This window comes from Pleurodeles waltl, chromosome 3_1 (genome assembly GCF_031143425.1).
Source record: "Pleurodeles waltl isolate 20211129_DDA chromosome 3_1, aPleWal1.hap1.20221129, whole genome shotgun sequence".
Taxonomy (NCBI): Eukaryota; Metazoa; Chordata; class Amphibia; order Caudata; family Salamandridae; genus Pleurodeles; species Pleurodeles waltl.
Window position 1 is genome coordinate 1,485,112,466 of NC_090440.1, and position 18,841 is coordinate 1,485,131,306.

Consider the following 18,841-nt stretch of genomic DNA (forward strand, 5'->3'; position numbering starts at 1 on the left):
ATAGGAGTTATCAGGAGATGTATGACAACAATTTATCAAAATTTAAGATAATTTAGATTGGATAGAAGCCAAGAATAAGAGTTGGATTACATTTCAAAATCTTTATTGAGGGTCTCATTATGGGTTTGGTGGTCCTTGGACTGTGAAATTTGGGGTTGGACCACTGCACTCCTGCCAGTCCGACTGCCAGATGAGGATCCTGGCGGTCAGAACGCCATAAGACTACCACTTCAGCTGATCAGGGATCCAAACGGGTTGGCGACAGTCAAAGTGGTGGCCAGCCATGGCGCTGCTGAGTTTTGCACTGCCATGCTGATCACGACTTTGCTTTCTGCCAGCCTTTCCATGGCAGGGTACCCGTCATGAAAAGACTGGCAGAAAGCCAGTGTTTGGACCTACGGGGAAACCATGTCGTGGGCAGTTCAGGGAACCCACTGCCAGCACCCTCCTAATGTGAACTGTCTGTTAATGCTCCCTCAAGCAGCCAAGGTCATTGCTGCTGCACTGTTTTCAAACACAAGATACATTTAACTATTGTCTGCAACATTATCAATATTTTATTCTTTTCTCCCAGTGTTATATTCTATAAGACAAAAACAAGTCAAGGTAAGTACAATACATTCCACAATGAGGATTACTCCTGTTCCCATAAGCCTTCAGTGAGAGAGCCTATTCATAAAGAAAAAACGTAAGATTAATCTAATATTGTAGTCATTTTCACATAGATCAGATGGGTAAAAAAGCTAAGACCTAACAATCTCTCTATCCATTCTACTGTTGCAATATCACATTTGCATCATGAAAAAAATATACACTTATGACGATATTACAAGGCAGAACTAACAGAGGAAGAGAAGCGGAAAGAGAAAATAGGGAAAGGTATGTGTTTGTCAGTAGTTTAAGCTAAATACATATCTCTGCGCAAGCTTCAAATGCAAAGTCACATTTATGTGCAGTAATTGATTGAGGCCTATAAAACATTGTGTCCAGGCTAATGGTTATTCATTTTAAACTGCCTAGCAATAATTTGTTCTCACTACAAACACTTTCCAAACACCGTTTGATTCACCAAGGAGATTATGCAGTATCTTAAACACACTCAGGGTAGCCTCTTGGGTTAATTTTGCCTTTTTAGCTTGTAAAAAGGTGGAAGGGTGGATTGCTTTCTATAGGCCTTAACATAGCATAGGGGAAATCCAGGAAAACAAATTGAGCAGTTATTGGCAGGGGGACACCACAGTTTTCAATGTGCAGATTACAGAGGAACTTAGAGATACATTTAAACAGGCATAGGTAGAGGAAAAGAGCAGTTGCAGTTTTAAAATGTCAAAATACACAGCACAAAGCCTGCGCTCTAACTCTTTCTTTGACTTTGCTCACTGGGCTGTTTAGGGCACAAAGAAGCTGGGGCTATGAAATGGAGGTGGCTGTTTTGGGGTTACCACCACACACCTAAGGGCCTGTTCAGGTAGGAGGGGCAGGCTCAGAGCTGCTTAGAGTCTTGAAGGCAGCCAGTATATTATAGACTGGTGTGCCAGGGGGCAGGGAGTTGCTCCTGAATTCAGATTTTTAGGACAGGTACTCTACCTAAAAGATTGCATGCCCAAGTGAGCTTTTCTTTGCATGTTTGGGAAGTTTTTTTTTGCCTTGCTCATGCTCAATGTGTTTGCCAACGAAGATCTCACCATAGGTTCTCCTAGATTGACCAAAGTATTCCACCCCTTTGATGCGCATCAGTGACTTAGCTGTGCCTTTCCATTACAAAACGTTTGTGGTTGGTTTGTCTACCTGGCTTTTCTAACAACCGACAACATTCCTAAAGTGAATGATAGAAGAAGAAAGAAGTGTAATGATATGTTTTGTTTGTAATTTGTTGGAAATAAAATGTGTAATATTTTTTCAAGCTGCACCAACCACCAGTGCAGGGGCCAGAACAGCACCAGAATGCTGGATGTGGCAGTGGTCGGAAGGGGAGAATTGACGGGACCAGGGACTGGCACTGGTAATCATATTGCTCTTGCTCATTGACGATTACTAATATAATCACTGTAAGTGGATTGCTTCTGAAGCCCCTGGTTTAGCAGCTGCAGTGAGTGTTCAGTTCCTAGTGGCCTGTTCTCTCTGCAAATCAGCAGACAAAAGCTCATAATGAATGGACGCCAAAAATGATGGCTTGATGGAAAAGCAAACAAAAGATGGACAGCTAAAAGAAAGAATGGGTGAAATGGTATATGAGTGAAAGGATGTGTGGGTGAAAAGAAAAGATGCATAGGTAAGTGATTGGAGATACATGGGTAGGTGAAAGTATGGGTGAAAGGAGTGAAAGGATGCCTCAGTGGGTGAAGGGTAGATGGGTAAAAGCCGATGCTTGGGTGAGGAATGGGTTGAAAAGGTGAAAGCAGGGTGCTTGAAAGGGTGGATACTGGATAGGTGAGTGTATGGATGGATGGGTGGATAAATATGGATGCCTGGATTGGAATACTGAAAGACTGAACAATAGAGAGTAAACTTTAAATGGTGGGTACCAAAGGGTAAATAGAGTATATGAATAAAAAAATTAATGCATAATTGCTTGGATCAAGAAGTAAGGGAGCTAATGTGGAGAGGGGCATGTCTGCTGTTTACCTATTTTGCTTGCTTTGCATGGTTATCATCAAAGCTTTGGGTCAAAGTAGGGGTATTTTAATTTTCTGTCTTCTCCCTTAACTCACTGTATTTGAACTATGACAAATATGTATCCTCCCACCCATCATCATATCTCCTACCCATAAGTCACCAAAGCTACTATGACGTAACTGCAGCGTGGTTCAATATGGTGGGACAATAGTGTTTTCTGTGCAATGTGCTTCTGCTTCAGTTAATGCAGCATTTACAAAGTTGTTAATGCATTGCAAACTTAAAAGGTGTGTTTCCTTCCCTCCCAGTGCCCACTCTGTCACCTCCTATTACTTCAGTTGTTTATTCATTCCAAAGTTCTCTCACTTTTAAAAATGAAAAAATCCCCTTTGGCATGCACCATATTTACATGCAATTGATTCAAATTTCATGGCTTCCATAACAGATTCGTGCCAGTTCAAATTTTACCCTTATGACATTCCTCAACTACATTGAGGCATGTGTGGGTAAAAAATGGCCCTGTGAATCATCGTAATCAGCCACATCAAACTCCAATGGCCCTAGGGGCCCAGCAATTTAGTGCTACTCTGCCACTCTTTTCCTAATTCTTTCCTGCTATAGCTACTCCTGGTGGACATCATCCAACTTGCCAGGAGCTAGCAGCCCAGTTGCGGTTGCAGAGGCTGGAGGGCATCCGCAATGATTATCGCGTTTGATCGCCCTTCAGGAGGAGGAGAATGAGGCTGAAACAGCAGTCAACATGGCAACCAGCCATACCTCCTCCAACCGCCCACCAGCGCTTCCAGACTGCCAGCGACACTGCCATCACAGCTGGCATCTGCCAGTTCCACCACTGTTGTCGCCCCTCACACTTGGACTGCATCTTCCAACACCACATCCTTAAACACCTTTCGCGCCTGGACCTCTGGTAGCACATATTGGGGCAACCCTCCACAATCCCTGGACCCATGTGGAGAATGACCTCTTCTGACACTGGGGGTAGGGAGGGCAACAAGTGAGTTGGGACAGTTTTTTTTTTTAAAGAACTTTACATTTTGGACTTTTTTGTTTTATTTTTTGGGGATGTGGCTATTTGTTTAGGGAGGGGGTTGTCCTGTTGTAGGTGGAAACGGTGGGTTTTAGTGTTTAGTTAAAATAAAGGGGATAATTTAGTTGACTTGATTTATTACTCAAATGTTTATTCTGGTGTTTTACTTTGTACTGCTGTCTTTTAGTGCAGCCTTTTTTTAAATCTGCTAAAAAGTATGGTGGTCATTTTGACTTTGGTGGTAAAACCCACCTACCGCCGTGGTGACGGCTGCCAAAATACTGCCACCTCAGCTAACATCCATTTGCCATATTATGAGCACTGCCGGACTTCCGCACAAGAAGGGTGGAAATCTGGCAGTGTTAATGGTGGTGGACGGTGGTAAGGTGGCTCTGCTACAACCAGCACCGCCACACCAGTAGAATACCGCCAGCCGTATCATGACCTGGGATATGGCCTGGAGGTGTTCTGCTGGCGGGCCACTGCTGGCTGTAGCAGCACCCCTTCCCGTTCCCTGCCGGAAGACCTCCTCGACAAAGGTAAGTTGGGCTTCTGACAGGGGAGGGTATGTGTGTGTGTCTGAGTGTGTGCATGAATGTGTGAGTGAGTGTGTGAATGCATCTGTGTGTGTTGTATTCGTGTGAGTGAATGCGTGTAAGAATGGTGAAGTGCGTGGGTGTCTGCATGTCAGTGTGATTGTGTAAGAATGAGTGTGAGCATGTCTGGAAGTATGCGTGTATGAATGCGTGTATGCCAGTATGTGTATGCATGTGTGTATGCCAGTGTGTGCATGAATACGTGCATGCCAGTGTGAGTGATTGGGTGTATGTGTGGTGCATGTCTGTGGGTATGTAGGTGTATGGGGGTGGAGAGGTGAGTGAGAGGATCAGAGGGGTGGGTGTGTGTGTGTTTGGATCAGTAGGGATAGGGTTTTTTTGGATCAGGGGTGGGGGTGAATGTCAGGAGGTGGGGGTTAGGGTGTGTATGGCGGTAGGGGTGGGGTTTCGATGGAGGGGTGTGGGGGATGTCAGGTATGTGTTGGGAGGGTGAGGGAGCCACCTACCAGTGACAGGGAAGGAATTCCTTGTCACCGGTAGGGCCTACCGCCATGGTTTTTGTGGTGTTGCTAAGGCCCACGAAAACCATGGTGGTAGGCAGGCTCATAATGCCGCTGGCGGTACTGTGCCAGTCGCCGGGCTGGAGATTGATATCTCTGGCCCAGCGGCTGATACTGACATGGAAGTGTGAGGGGAGAAGCATCCAACCCGCCATTCTCATAATGTGCCGGTATGTGCCGCCAGCCTGTTGGCGGTACTACCACCACATTTACACTCACCGCGAGGGTCATAATGACCCCCTATATGTCTTTTACTTATACCCTTACTCTATTGCCCTCTGCAACTATATTGACCACTAGGGGATGATTGCCATTGCCTGGTTTGCTTGCAAAAGCCTAGTTACACATAGACAAGTAAGACATCTTCTTCAGTAGGAGTTAATTACTAACTAAACCATTTAACTTCAATCTTTATTATTTTCTAACGTGAATAGATGAAGCAAGGGAGTCATCTCACTATAGGGTTTTTTTCAAGATGGCATCTTAAGGTGGTGGTTGGTAGTAGTGGTACTAATAGCAGGCTAGTGAGCTAACAGAAAAGACAAAAGGTGCTACCTCAGTCTTGACCCTGTTCCTCATGGGAACAGTCCAGACGGAACTGCCAAGCCAGGTCCTCACTGGACCGGAAACAAGCATCCTGGGACCGTTTTTTCTTTGTTGCCCTAAGTGGGAAGGGTATGCCCAGACGTGGGTCCCGTGCTTCCCATGCCACTGGATTCAAGCTAGCCTGGCTGATAAGGGGTGAAACCCTGAAACCGGTCCCAGGATGCTTGTTTCTGGTCCAGTGAGGACCTGGCTTGGCAGTTCGGGTTGGACTGTTCCCATGAGGAACAGGGTCAAGACTGATTTGCATATGGCTGGGTCCAAACTGGAATGGCATGGGCAACAAAAAAACTATGGATTTAGGCCCAGATCACTGTACTGGGGGTGAATGTTTGACAATGTTCAGCATTCCGTCCATCACTTGTTGTTTTTTCTTTGTAGGACAAGGTTAAACCTTTACATAACACACAACATAGCAGGCCTTAATGGTGAAGTTAATGGGGCTGATGTGGAGTATTGCTCAGGTAACAGAAGGTCATGCTGTGAGTTGGTCTTGCTTTCACCGTTTCCGCCCCAGCCAGTGTGTGATCCATTTATAGTGTAAAATTAAGTCACACTTCAATAAATCACACAGCCTAGGGGAAGAGGGTCAGGGGGCTTGATGAATGGATGGGAAAGAGGACTTGGAGAAAGATATGACAAAGATAAACACTACACAAAATAAACTATGACAATATTCATTGGGGTGCTGAGCAACACACGATAATCCATCTGTTGTGGAAGGAAATAATGAAGGGATAAATATGACTCAGTTCAGTTAAGTGCATTGCAAACCATCATTCTGCCGCAGTGAAACCCAAGATATTTCTAAATGCTATATCTTCCAGGCTTGAAAAGTATAAATTATGGAGGACTGAAGTTATCTAACCCACCCAATTCTAAAAATTAAGATTGTTAAAAGGAAACAATGCTGTATTGCCAAAATAGGTGGTGCATCACCATTCTTCTTGGAATGTCTGTCAATCTTGGGTGCATGGCTGAACCTATCCGGTAGGTAAGCTGGAGTCTTGAGCTTTTATCAAGTTTTGTTCATGCAGTAGAGGACTAGGAGACGGCCTGCATGTTGAAAATAACAGTAACTGTATCATAGAGTAAAGGAGAAGGACAAAAGGAAGCAAGGTAAGCTTCATGAAAAGTCAGCACTGTACCAAGAAGACTCAGAGGCAGAACAGGAGCATAAGAGGAGTTTGGCATTTTAACCAGCAATGTAGCAAAAACATACTGAGCAGCATTTCCCAACAGCGTACCTTTCTCAAGTCCACAGAGCTGAGTGAATACTAGGCCTCAGAGTCTTCGCCATCATTATGGTTTCTCTTTGAAGTCAATAGATTTCCAGCTGTTGAGGTAGTCCCAACCTGAGTCCTTCAGTTCTCCTCCTCTTGATTCAGAGGGACTTCACCCTTGTCCCAAATGGTGCAAGTTAGACTTGTCAAGTGCACTGCTGTTGACAAACAAATAGAGAAACAGAACTAGAGTATTTTGTGTAAGTTTATGATTGATAACTAAAGTGACTGGTCTGATTGAGGAACCAGAAAAAAAAGTTGACCTTGTAAGTAAGTTTCACTAAGTTCGAAAGACCAATCACTTTCAGGAAACAAATATCACCAATCAGCCCCCAAAACATTGTAAATCATCAGAATCAAGTTTATAAATTTATTGAACTCCTCCCCTCACTGTCAGCCACCACATACATCAATCACTCACAGTCACTCAATCTATCAACACTCATTGGTGCCATAGTTAGTAAATACCTCTTCTAATCCACGCATGTGGTTGAACAAAATATTACCTCTTTCATTGGTAGTAAGTAGCAACATATTGGAATTTTGCATTGGCACTGGCAGTCTTATAATTAGTGATCCTCTTGGGCAGCCTTGCTAGGTGTTGTAAAAAAAAAAGGATAGGCAATGGCATGTGAGGGAAGCAGGCATTGTCTGCAATGTCCTGAAGGGAATGTTGGGGCTTCTTCTCCACACATGGGTTCAACTTCAATCTGCCCATATAATAATATTTGGCAAAAAAATGGTGGGGCAGCATTAATCCATCACAAACATAATGTTACACTAGCAATTTATTTTTATTTTTTTAAAGAAAGAAATGAGAAATAAACTCTAAGAATCCCACTTCTTTCACAAAATAAAAAGAGAGGAGGTCCAGCACTACCATTTTTGCCAGCTTCCCATTGTGCAAAAATGCCATTAGGTGGTTGTGGCTGAAGGGCACCTCCTGCCTAAACAGGCCAGTAATTGAAGCCTGGATTTTCTTCTTTTGTGGAGCCACTGACACAGGCAACTTTTGAGATGTAGCTGGTGGCAGACTCAATGTGTGTGGTGGTGCAGTCACTGTATGCTGTGGCGTCTCCATCTGACTCTGAGTCTTCCTGTGCCATTGTGAGGTCACTGAGGTGGGTGATTCTGGTGCACTGCTGGGGACATGGCTGCTTTGCATGAGGATGTCACCCTCTTCTTCCTCACTTTCCACCGTGATTTGATCTGCTATAACTGATGTTTCTTGGCTCTCCTCACCTTCACCACCACATCCACATTCACCAATTCTTTTGAGGTGCTCCTCCCACCGGATTGTGTGATATATTTTCATATGGGTTGTCTGACCTCCAGTACCACAGTGTGTACCAGGCTTACCTCAATAACACTTGTGTGGCAACATATCACAATGTTCTCCTCCTGTTTGCTAATCATGAAAAAGTCCCAAGCCTGGGAGAAGTTCTTTCTTATTGGGCTACTGCCATTACCTGAACAGGAACTAGAGATATTTGGGTATGTTGATTGCCTCTCTGCAGTACATACTTCTACTGTGGTACAGGTTGGTACAGGTCTCTGCTGGGGCCTTACAACTTTGAGAGCTGGTGGTGCTGACTGTGCCACATCCCTCGGAGAAGGTTGAATAGTAATGTTGCACTCCTCAGTACCAGCTTCACAATGACTGGCTCATCATCATCATCCTCCTCATCATTATCCCCTTCCATGATTCTAAGACTTTCTGGAACTTTTCTATTCCCTTGTCTCTCCTAGCGTCTCCCGGACACTGCTGGGGTCCACTCCATGTTCCTGTCATTGTCATCAGAAGTGGAGAAGATGGTGGAGTAGTACACTTACTTTTTCTTGCTGGGGATCTGGGAGCCCTTGATTCTAAATACGAGGTTCTTGCTCGGCAGGAAGCTCAACTTCCTATTCTGCTCCAAATTTGAGATGAGCTACTATGGCTGGCTGCAGCTTCTCTCCGCTTTTCTCTGTTTCCTGAAATGATAGGGTACTACTTTGTGAAAATGACAAATCCAATTTAAAGTCACTGCTCGTCCACATCACCACAATTGCAGTGGCTGCCTCACTGACAGACATGGTCTTGGGATGAGGTTGGGGTGATGCTGTTGTTGAAGGAGTGCTGCTCCTAGGCTCCTCCCTGGAGCAGTCATATGTCTCCCAAAAAAGGTTGTGGTTGGCACCCCACTGGTGGAAAGCTGCTTCTTCTCACTGGCCACTTTCTTGGGAGCAGCTTTGTTTGGGGCCATGTTAAGCTCTCAGTTGGCAGTGGCACTAAGATGCACAAGGGGAAGAGTTTGGAGGACCATAGTAAGTATAAGGCCTTCTCTTTGGCAGTATAGCGGTCTCTTCAGATGTGCACCTAAAAGCAATCAAGGAAGAAAAACATGTAGTTAGTGAAATGTGGCATTGTTGGAGGTTGAAATAGTTCAGAAAAATGTAATCTTAATGCAGTCGGTTACTTAGGTAGTAAATATCAATTTAATCAAACATTTTAAAGTCAAACCACACCACTACTTCATAAACATTCATTTCAAATCAGGCAGCACAACATGCAAACATAGCTTTTTGCTTTATTCATTTCAAAGGGGACAACTGGGGTAGTCAGAGAGAGGTGCATGGTTAAATAGAATAATCCTTTAAAAAACCTATGGTGGCAAGGTGGTCCAGGGGAAATGAAATAATCATTAACAAATTAATGATATTGCTGAATTGTCTCCAGTGCGCCACAGCCAAGCTGTCCAGGAGAAAATGGGATTATTGTACACCTAAACAAACTGAATTCTGTAGTGCAGCGGTGCGTTTTTAGTGGATAGATGAAGGAACATGTTGAGAATGTAAAGTTACAATTTGATTTGGAATTGTTACAATGGAGAGATAAAGGTCTTATCAGTGATCAAGAGTATGGGTTCCTTAAGGTAGATTTTCCTAAACTACCAGTGTTCTATCTGATACCTAAAATTCATAAAAATGCACTCAAGCCTCCGGGTAGACCTATGGGGCCTGATTTTAACCTCGTCCGCCAAGGTTCCGCCGCCAAATGACCGCACCGCGGTCACAAGACCGCAGCGGCCATTCTAACATTTCCTCTGGGCCGGCGGGCGCTCTCCACAAGAGCGCCCGCCGGCCCAGAGGAAATGCCCCTGCAACGAGGACGCCGGCTCAGAATTGAGCCGGCGTAGTTGCAGGGGTGCGACGGGTGCAGTTTGCACCCGTCGCGTATTTCAGTGTCTGCATGGCAGACACTGAAATACTTTGCGGGGCCCTCTTACGGGGGCCCCTGCAGTGCCCATGCCACAGGCATGGGCACTGCAGGGGCCCCCAGGGGCCCCGCGGCACCCCCTACCGCCATCCTGTTCCTGGTGGGAGACCCGCCAGGAACAGGATGGCGGTAGGGGGTGTCAGAATCCCCATGGCTGAGGAGCGCGCTCCGCAGCCATGGAGGATTCCCCCGAGCAGCGGAAAGTCTTTCCGCTTCTGACCGCGGCTGAACCGCCGCGGTCAGAATGCTCGTGGGAGCACCGCCAGCCTGTTGGCGGTGCTCCCGTGGTCGGTGGCCCTGGCGGCCACCGGCCGCCAGGGTCAGAATGACCCCCATGGTGTCTATCAAAGGAAGTTTGTTAGAATTTGTATCACAGTACACAGAGACGTTCTTACAATCGTTAGTCAGAAATGTATCTTCTTATCTGCAGGACAGTACTGATTTTTTAAGAAGGATTTTTGATGTAAGCTGTGAAAGGGAATTTCTCTTGATGACACTGGATGTGACAGCATTATACACAAGCATTCCACATAATTTGGGACTGCAGGCGGTTGAGTATTTTTTAAGAATGAGATCTATCAACTTTTATCAGCATAGTAAAATGTTGAGCAAAATGATACAGTGGTGCTTACAACACAATGGGGTTCATTCTGACCCTGGCGGTCAGTGTTAAAGCGGCGGCCAACCTGCCAACAGGCTGGCGGTCCAAAAAATGGAATTCTGACCCTGGCGGGAACCGCCAACACAGGCCGCCGCTTTAACACTCCGACCGCCATGGCGGCACAAACAAACAGCGCGGCGGTCACCGGCAACAGCCAGGCGGCAGACAATGTACCGCCCACCCTATCACGACTCACCAATCCGCCACCTTTTCTGGGGCGGGAGCCCCGCCGATAAAAACACGGCGGAAACAGACATTTCCAATGGAAAACGCTCACCTCGACACACTCCACGCGGAATCGGGACAGCATGGAACCAGAACTCCACATCCTCCCAGCCATTGCCTTCCTGCTCTTCTTCCAGGATCACGAACGTCGCCGCAGACGACAACGGTGAGTACTGCACCTACGACACAGGGGAGGGGGGAGGAGGAAAGGTTACGGGCACACACATACTCCACACACCCACCCCCACCCTCACCCCCACCGAAATACGTCCACACCAATGCAGAGTGAAAAGTCAGAGTGACACCCCCAAACCCCCAAAACAAAAATGCAAAGACAAAAGGCAATGATTGTAAAAATAGAACTATATTATAGCAATAATTAAGTATAGCGAACTTAGCAATATATAAAGAATTATTACACATCTAGAACTCTATATATACAAGTAGCAAAAGTCCGGCACAGTTTTGCAAAGTCCAAATGTCCGTGGGCCAATGTGCAGCAACACATGGGCAAAGCCCACACACGAGATCGAGTCCATTGGAGAGAACACTGCTGGGGCATCACAAAAATAAAATACTAGCACCTCAGGGGGAAGGGAACGGGGGGGCACCTCAGCCACATGAGTCCACGACGCCAGATCCACGAAGGGCCTCCATGCCCACTGTGCCATCCGGGGGAGTGCAAAGCCACAGTCTCTCAAGTCTCTACAGTGGGTGGATTGCCCACTGTGCCATCCTGGGTGCTTGACAGGAGGGCCCAGCGGAGCGGTGCTTGACAGGAGGCCCCAGCGGAGCGGTGCTTGACAGGAGGGCCCAGCGGAGCGGTGCTTGAGATGAGGGCCCAGCGGAGCGGTGCTTGACAGGAGGCCCCAGCGGAGCGGTGCTTGAGAAGAGGGCCCAGCGGAGCGGTGCTTGACAGGAGGGCCCAGCGGAGCGGTGCTTGAGATGAGGGCCCAGCGGAGCGGTGCTTGACAGGAGGGCCCAGCGGAGCGGTGCTTGACAGGAGGGCCCTGTTCAGCCTGTCTTGGCGGGGCCCTGTTCAGCGGTGCTTCTCACGGCGGGGCCCTGTTCAGCGGTGCTCCTCACGGCAGGGCCCTGTTCAGTGGTGCTTCTCACGGCGGGGACCTGTTCAGCGGTGCTTCTCACGGCGGGAACCTGTTCAGCGGTGCTTCTCACGGCGGGGCCCTGTTCAGTGGTGCCTGTCTTGGCGGGGCCCTGTTCAGCGGTGCCTGTCTTGTGTTTCGAGTGAACCACACCTGGCCAATACTTCCTGCTCAGTCAGCATCGGACCTTTCCGTTGCGGGGCCCTCCTGTGATGGAGTCCTGGGGCCCTGGGTCTCCTCCGATACCCCCGGAATGGGGCTGGTGGGGCCCTCATGGCCAGGTCGGCTGCTCCCTGCCTTTTGCGCTTTGCTGCCCTTGCCCTCCTTGGCAGACTCTCCGTGGCCCTTGGCTCCCTTACCCGATGTGGCAGGTGACGGTGCAAGGCTACCCTCCTTGGGGGCAGGCGTATCAGGCCTGTCGCGCCTGCCCTTCAGTTTTTTGCTCCTCTTCCCAGGGGGGGGGGCTGGCTGTGCCTTTGCTGCTGGCCGATGTCCCTGCACAAGGAAAGGGCGGACTCCAAAAACCAGCCACGACGTTCTTGGGAGTTGCTGGGCTGGTGGTGGCTGAGGTGTTTTTGGAACTCTTACGAGATGGAGGGGGTGGGTCAGGTGAGGAAAAGAGGTCCAGTTTATAGAGGATTCGTTTTTTAGGAGCCATGGGAAGGGTAGCTGGAGTGGGTATGGGAGTGGAGGAAGAGGATGTGGTTGTAGGAGAGTCAAGTCTGGTGTCTTTGGGTGCAGGTGCTTGGGCTGGAGGCTGACGTGAGGTGGATGGCTGTTGGTTGGGTGCCTGCCTGCGTTTGTGTGGTTTGGAAGCGGGGGTGACAGACACACTGGGAGAGGACACAGGGGACGTGTACATGGCAGTGGGGGTGGTGACTGCACGTGTGCGGACTGGTGTGGAGGGTGTGCTGGTGATGGGTGTATTGGCTGATGGTGGTGTGCATGCAGGTGTGAGTGTAGACGTCACAGGGAGGGAGGAGGGAGACAAGGAGGTGGGGGACACAGAGGAGGTAGTGGCTGTTGGCATGTCTGCATCTGTATGTTGCTTGTGTGAATGCTTGTGTGTTCTGTGGTGCTTATGTCTGGATGAGCTTCCCTTGGGTGTTGAGGTGTGTGCAGGCTGGTCTGTAGGTGTGGATGGGATAGGCAGAGGAACAGGGGAGTGGGACTGGGTGGAGGGAGTTAGAAGAGGGAGGCTGGAGACAGGGACAATCGCTGCCGTCAGTGCTGACGCCAGAGCGTTGAACGATCGCTGCTGGGCAGCCTGACACGAATGAAGGCCCTTCAGGTATGCATTTCTTTGATGCACCTCCCTCTCCACACCCTGGATGGCATTCAAAAGGGTAGACTGCCCAACAATGATGGTCCTCAGGAGGTCAATGACCTCCTCACTGAGGGCAGCAGGGGTGACTGGGGCAGGGCCTGAGGTGCCTGGGGCGAAGGAGATGGCTGCCTTCCTGGCCGTGCGGCCACGGGCCGAAGGCCGTGGGGCTGCTGGGAGGGCGGAGCTGGTGCGCTGGGTGGCGGCTGTACCTGTAGTATCGGTGGGCACGGATGTTGCCGCCACCGCAAGGGAGCTCCCATCCGAGGACGTGTCGGTGTCACTGACGTCTGCACGGGTCCCCGTGGTGGAGCCCCCCTCGCCCTCCGTCTCACTGGTCATGTCGGAGTCCATTGCATGGCCCTCCGGGGCCATGTGAGATGCAGCTCCCTCTTGCGCCAATGCCACTTCTCCTCCGCCTGATGATGCTAATGCTCACATTCACCGAAAAACAAAGAAAATGGGGGGGGGGGGATGGAGAAATAAAGACAAGTTGAGTGCATGCATTGGGGACACCGTTGCCGGAGAGGACAGACACGGAAGCCCCCTGCACTACGCTGCGCACTTGGGGTACACTACTCATTCCCTGGGACATGCCCTACAAGCCTATGGGCGACAACTGCCCACACAGAATACACAGGTCCATGAATAGCGTTACTAGGCACCCTACAGAGATGGGGGGCGGGGGCACAGGACCATACCTCACGGAGGGGCCTAGCCTACAGAAATCGCCCTGGCCTAGGGATACCCACAGCCCTCCTCCCCCACCCAGGCACCTCCACTGCACGCAAATATAGCTGAATGTGCTGGTACTCACCCCCTTGTGTCTGCTGTGATGTCCCCAAGCGCCCATCTAAATCGGGGTAGGCCACCGCCAGGATCCGGGACATCAGGGGGATCAAGGTACGACTGGCACCCCTCCTAGGTTGGGAGGCCATCCCCAGCAGAGCCTCGGCGGTCTTCCTGCTCCCGCGGCGGATGTCGTCCCACCTCTTGCGGCAGTGGGTGCCCCGTCTGTTGTGGACCCCCAGGGCCCGGACGTCCTTGGCGATGGCACGCCAAATATCGATCTTTTGATGGGCGCTGACCTATGTGACATGTACAGGGGGAAAAAGAAACATCATCACTTTTCTGCATGCTCGATGTGAGTGGCCCCCCTCCCCAAACTTGCCAGGTGGCACATGCTCTCATCTGTCGTGCCATGCATTCGTAATTCGCTCCCCTCCCCTCCCCTCCATCGTACATCCACCCCACTCATCACAGGCATTGCCCACCATGCATTGGCCCCCGTGTACTCACCTGTTGGTCTGGAGAACCGTAGAGTAGCGCATACTGGGGGAGGACCCCGTCCACGAGCTTCTCCAACTCTTCGGAACTGAAGGCGGGGGTCCTTTCCCCAGTCGCAGCAGCCATTGTCACTTCCAGACCGAGGTCACAGCAGCACTTGCAGTATAGGTCCTCTCCTGTGGATGCTCAGGTCTCGTGTGATTAAGCAGAGAGAAAATGGCGGTCACGCCCGCGGCGGTGCGTACCGCAACGGTGCGTACCGCGACCGCCGGCGCACATCGTCATTGCCTCCTGAAACCCATAGGGTTCAATGTTAACCAATGCTGCTTTGCGCCGCAGTCTTCGACCGCCTACCGCCGCGGCGTGCCACGCCAGCGCAATGACCTCACTTCACATTGTCACACTTCACAGGTCAGGCAGCCGCCATTTCAAGGGCCCACATGGCTTAATTCCTACTGCGTCACACATGGCTAGGCCTTGCATCGACACTCATACAAGCTATTCAATCCAGAGAGATTTGTGTACTGTGCAGGCTGTGGGAACTTACCTGTGGGTTGATTGACTCTGTGCTCCATGTTGTCCTTCCTAGGCACCGTCCGCTGGGACTTGCGAGGAGACGGAGGAATGTTCCCGTGTACAGACCGCTGGTGGACCTGTCGACAGTGGAAGAACGACATGTCATACTCACCTACAGACTCAACAGTGCCACTATACAGGAACTGTGTGCCCAGCTGGAGCCAGACCTGATGTCACCCATCCGCCAACCCACAGGGATTCCGCCTCTAGTGCAGGTGCTGTCAGTACTCCATTTTTTGGCTAGTGGATCATTTCAAACTACAGTGGCCATTTCATCTGGGATGTCTCAGCCTATGTTTTCAAGGGTGTTGTCCAGAGTGTTGTCTGCCCTGATGAAATACATGCGGAGCTACATCATTTTCCCTGAGGTGGGTGACTTGCCTACAGTGAAGGGTGATTTCTATGCCCTTGGACACATTCCCAATATCATTGGTGCCATTGATGGTACCCATGTGGCTTTGGTCCCCCCAAAAGACAATGAACAGGTGTACAGGAACCGAAAAAGTTATCATTCCATGAATGTCCAGGTGATCTGTTTGGCTGACCAGTACATCTCCCATGTAAATGCCAAGTTCCCAGGGTCAGTGCATGACGCGTACGTCATGCGAAATAGCAGCATCCCTTATGTGATGGAACAGCTACAGAGACAGCGTGTGTGGCTAATTGGTGACTCTGGTTACCCCAACCTGCCTTGGCTATTGACCCCAGTGAGGAATCCCAGGACAAGGGCAGAGGAACGGTACAATGAGGCCCATGGGCGTACTAGGAGGGTGATCGAGCGGACCTTCGGCCTCCTGAAGGCCACGTTTAGGTGCCTGCATATGACAGGTGGATCCCTAATGTACTCACCAAAGAAGGTGTGTCATATCATCGTGGCCTGCTGCATGCTTATCAACCTGGCTTTGCGACGCCAGGTGCCTTTCCTGCAGGAGGATGGTCCAGATGGTGATGTTGTGGCTGCTGTGGAGCCTGCGGAGAGTGAAGAGGAGGAAGACGAAGGGGACGACACAGACAACAGGGACAGAGTGATACTGCAGTATTTCCAGTAACACACAGGTAAGAATCTACTCCTGCATTTTATTATATCTGTAACAGTACTGGCTCTCTACTGTCTGATCTTTCACCCCAATGTATGGTAACTTAGTTGTGAATTTGCCTTCCTATTTCATTGATGTGGTCCCCACGGAGTGCCCTCTGGTTTATTTCCCCATGGACTACCGCTGTGTGACACTGGTATGTTGTCATCACAATGTATTTGGACATTTTTGGTTGGCTATATTGAATACATTTGGTTTAAAAAAATAAATCGCAGACTCCAGATGGTTTTTGTGCAATAATTGTGTTTATTGAAGTGCAAAAATTGGTGTATAGTTAAAAACGGGTGATGGGTGATGGTGGAGGCATGTCCATGGCAGAGTCCAGACTCACGTTCGCACAGGTGCATTGTCCATATGCCTGTGGAAGGTGGAGCAGGGGCAGTTCAAGGTTGGACAGGGTGAACAAGTGGGACAGTGGGATGACATCCGGGGGGATCCGTGCATGGCGGGGGTCTTGACATCCTACTCTGTCTTCTCAGGCCTTTCTTGCGGGGTGGTTCATGTTCTGCAGGGGGTGGGGTCCGGGTGGGCCGTTGCTGTTGTCTCGGGGCCTCGTGACCACTAGCGCCGGCGGAGGTGGTGGGCTGTTCTTCCTCCTTGCTAGTGGCAGGGGCCCTTTGGGGGGCCACATGGTCCCGCAATGTGGTGACAATCTGGTTGAGTGACACCACGATTGTACCCATTGCGGAACTGATGCTGCGCAGTTCTTCCCGGAACCCCATGTACTGGCCCTCCTGCATGGCCTGGATCTCCTGGAACCTGGCCAGGACCGTCGCCATCGTCTCTTGGGAGTGGTGGTACGCTCCCATGATGGTGGTGAGGGCCTCTTGGACTAGGCCTGTCCTCCCTCTGTCGCACAGCAGCCTTCCCAGTTCCCCTTTGTTCCTGGGCCTCTGTCCCCTGGACGGTGTGCCCACTACCACTGCCCCAGGTCCCTGTTGTTGTTGGGGTAGTGGGTTGCCCTGGGTGCCCTGTAGTGGTAGACACACCGCTGCTTGACCTGTCCTGGAGACAGAGGCATGGGCCCGCTGGGTGGGTGCTGTGCTGGGGTTTCCAGAGGGGGGTAGGTGTCACGACTCACGTGCTGCTTGCGCCTGGAATTTGCAGATCTGGTGGCGTGGATCTTCAATGTTCGACTTTGGCCCAAAAAGGGGCGACTCTTTCTGGTAGCCACGGTGCTGTAGGCAATGGAGACGCCAAGAACAGACCGTGCCCTTCAGAAAATAGCGCCAGAGGGAAAAAAAACCCTTAGAAAAAGGGGAAAAACCTCCAAACAGGAAAATTCCTGGAAAAAACAAGAACAAACAAACAGGAATCCAAAAGGAGCAAAAGTCAGGAAACACAGAATGCTGAAATCCAGAACCAAAAGGTGAGGAAATCAGGAGCGAAGACACTAACTGAGCAGAAAGTGTTGCAGCGCAAAGAAAGAGGAAAACACAGCCCTTATATACTAAAAAACAGGAAGTGACCCACAGGAAGTAAAAGGACACCATCTTAGACAGGGAAACAACACATAGAACAGAATAGAACAGGAACCATAGAGAATAGGGAACAAGGAATGCTGGGAAAGAACAGGAATCTGGGAAGGGGGAAAAGACATAAAGAAAGGCACAACAAAAGACTGCAGAAAAGTAGAAAAAGAAGAAAAAAGGGAAAGAAACGAAAAAACAGGTAAGAGGGGTCATAGACCCCTAGTATGGTGGAAAGCAGAAGGTAGAACGAGGCCCCATGCAAGTCTGGGGCCTCGAAATGCGCAGGAGAGGCTGGGGGAGCGTCGCGTCCTAGCAACGCGGTGCACGGCCCGAGCCGAACGCCCGGCTTGAGTCGAGCTCTCGGCTCGCGCCGCACCGCGCGGCGCGACAGTAGGTCCCCCTCCCGAAGGTCCAGGTTTGAGAGGAAATAAACAGTGAAAGCGTTGAATCAGGAGAGGTGCGTGAACGGAAGATGCATCTTCCCAAGAACATTCACTGAGAGGATAACCCTTCCAATGAATCAGATACTGAAGGCGTTTGTGAAAAAGACGAGAGTCACAAATTTCCTGTACTTCATATTCAGGAACATCATCCACGAGTACAGGAGGTGGACAAGGAAACTGACGTGAGTAAGGGTCAGGCACATAAGGTTTAAGCTGAGAAACATGAAAGACCGGATGAATCTTCCATGTATGAGGTAAGTGAAGATGGACAGTGACAGGATTGACCAACTGAAGAATACGGAAAGGCCCACAGTAACGAGGTGTGAACTTATTTTGAGAAAGACGTGAGGGTAAGAATTTGGAGGAGAGCCAGACTTTATCTTGCGGATGATAGTCTGGATTGGTTGCACGTCTCTTGTCTGCAGCCTTCTTCATATCTCTCTTGGTATGTAACAAATTAGATCGAATTAGTCTATGGATTTGGAGAAGGCGTTTGGAGAAATAGGTAATAGCGGGTAGAGGAGAGTTGGATTGTGGAGAAGTAGGAAAAGAGGTAGGATGAAAACCATATGAACAGAAAAAGGGAGTGACCTTGGAGGCACTATGGACTGAGTTATTGTAGGAAAATTCAGCTATAGAGAGGTAAGTGTTCCAGTTACTTTGGGTAGAATTGCAAAAGCATCGAAGATATTGCTCTAGTCCTTGGTTCAGACGCTCGGTCTGGCCG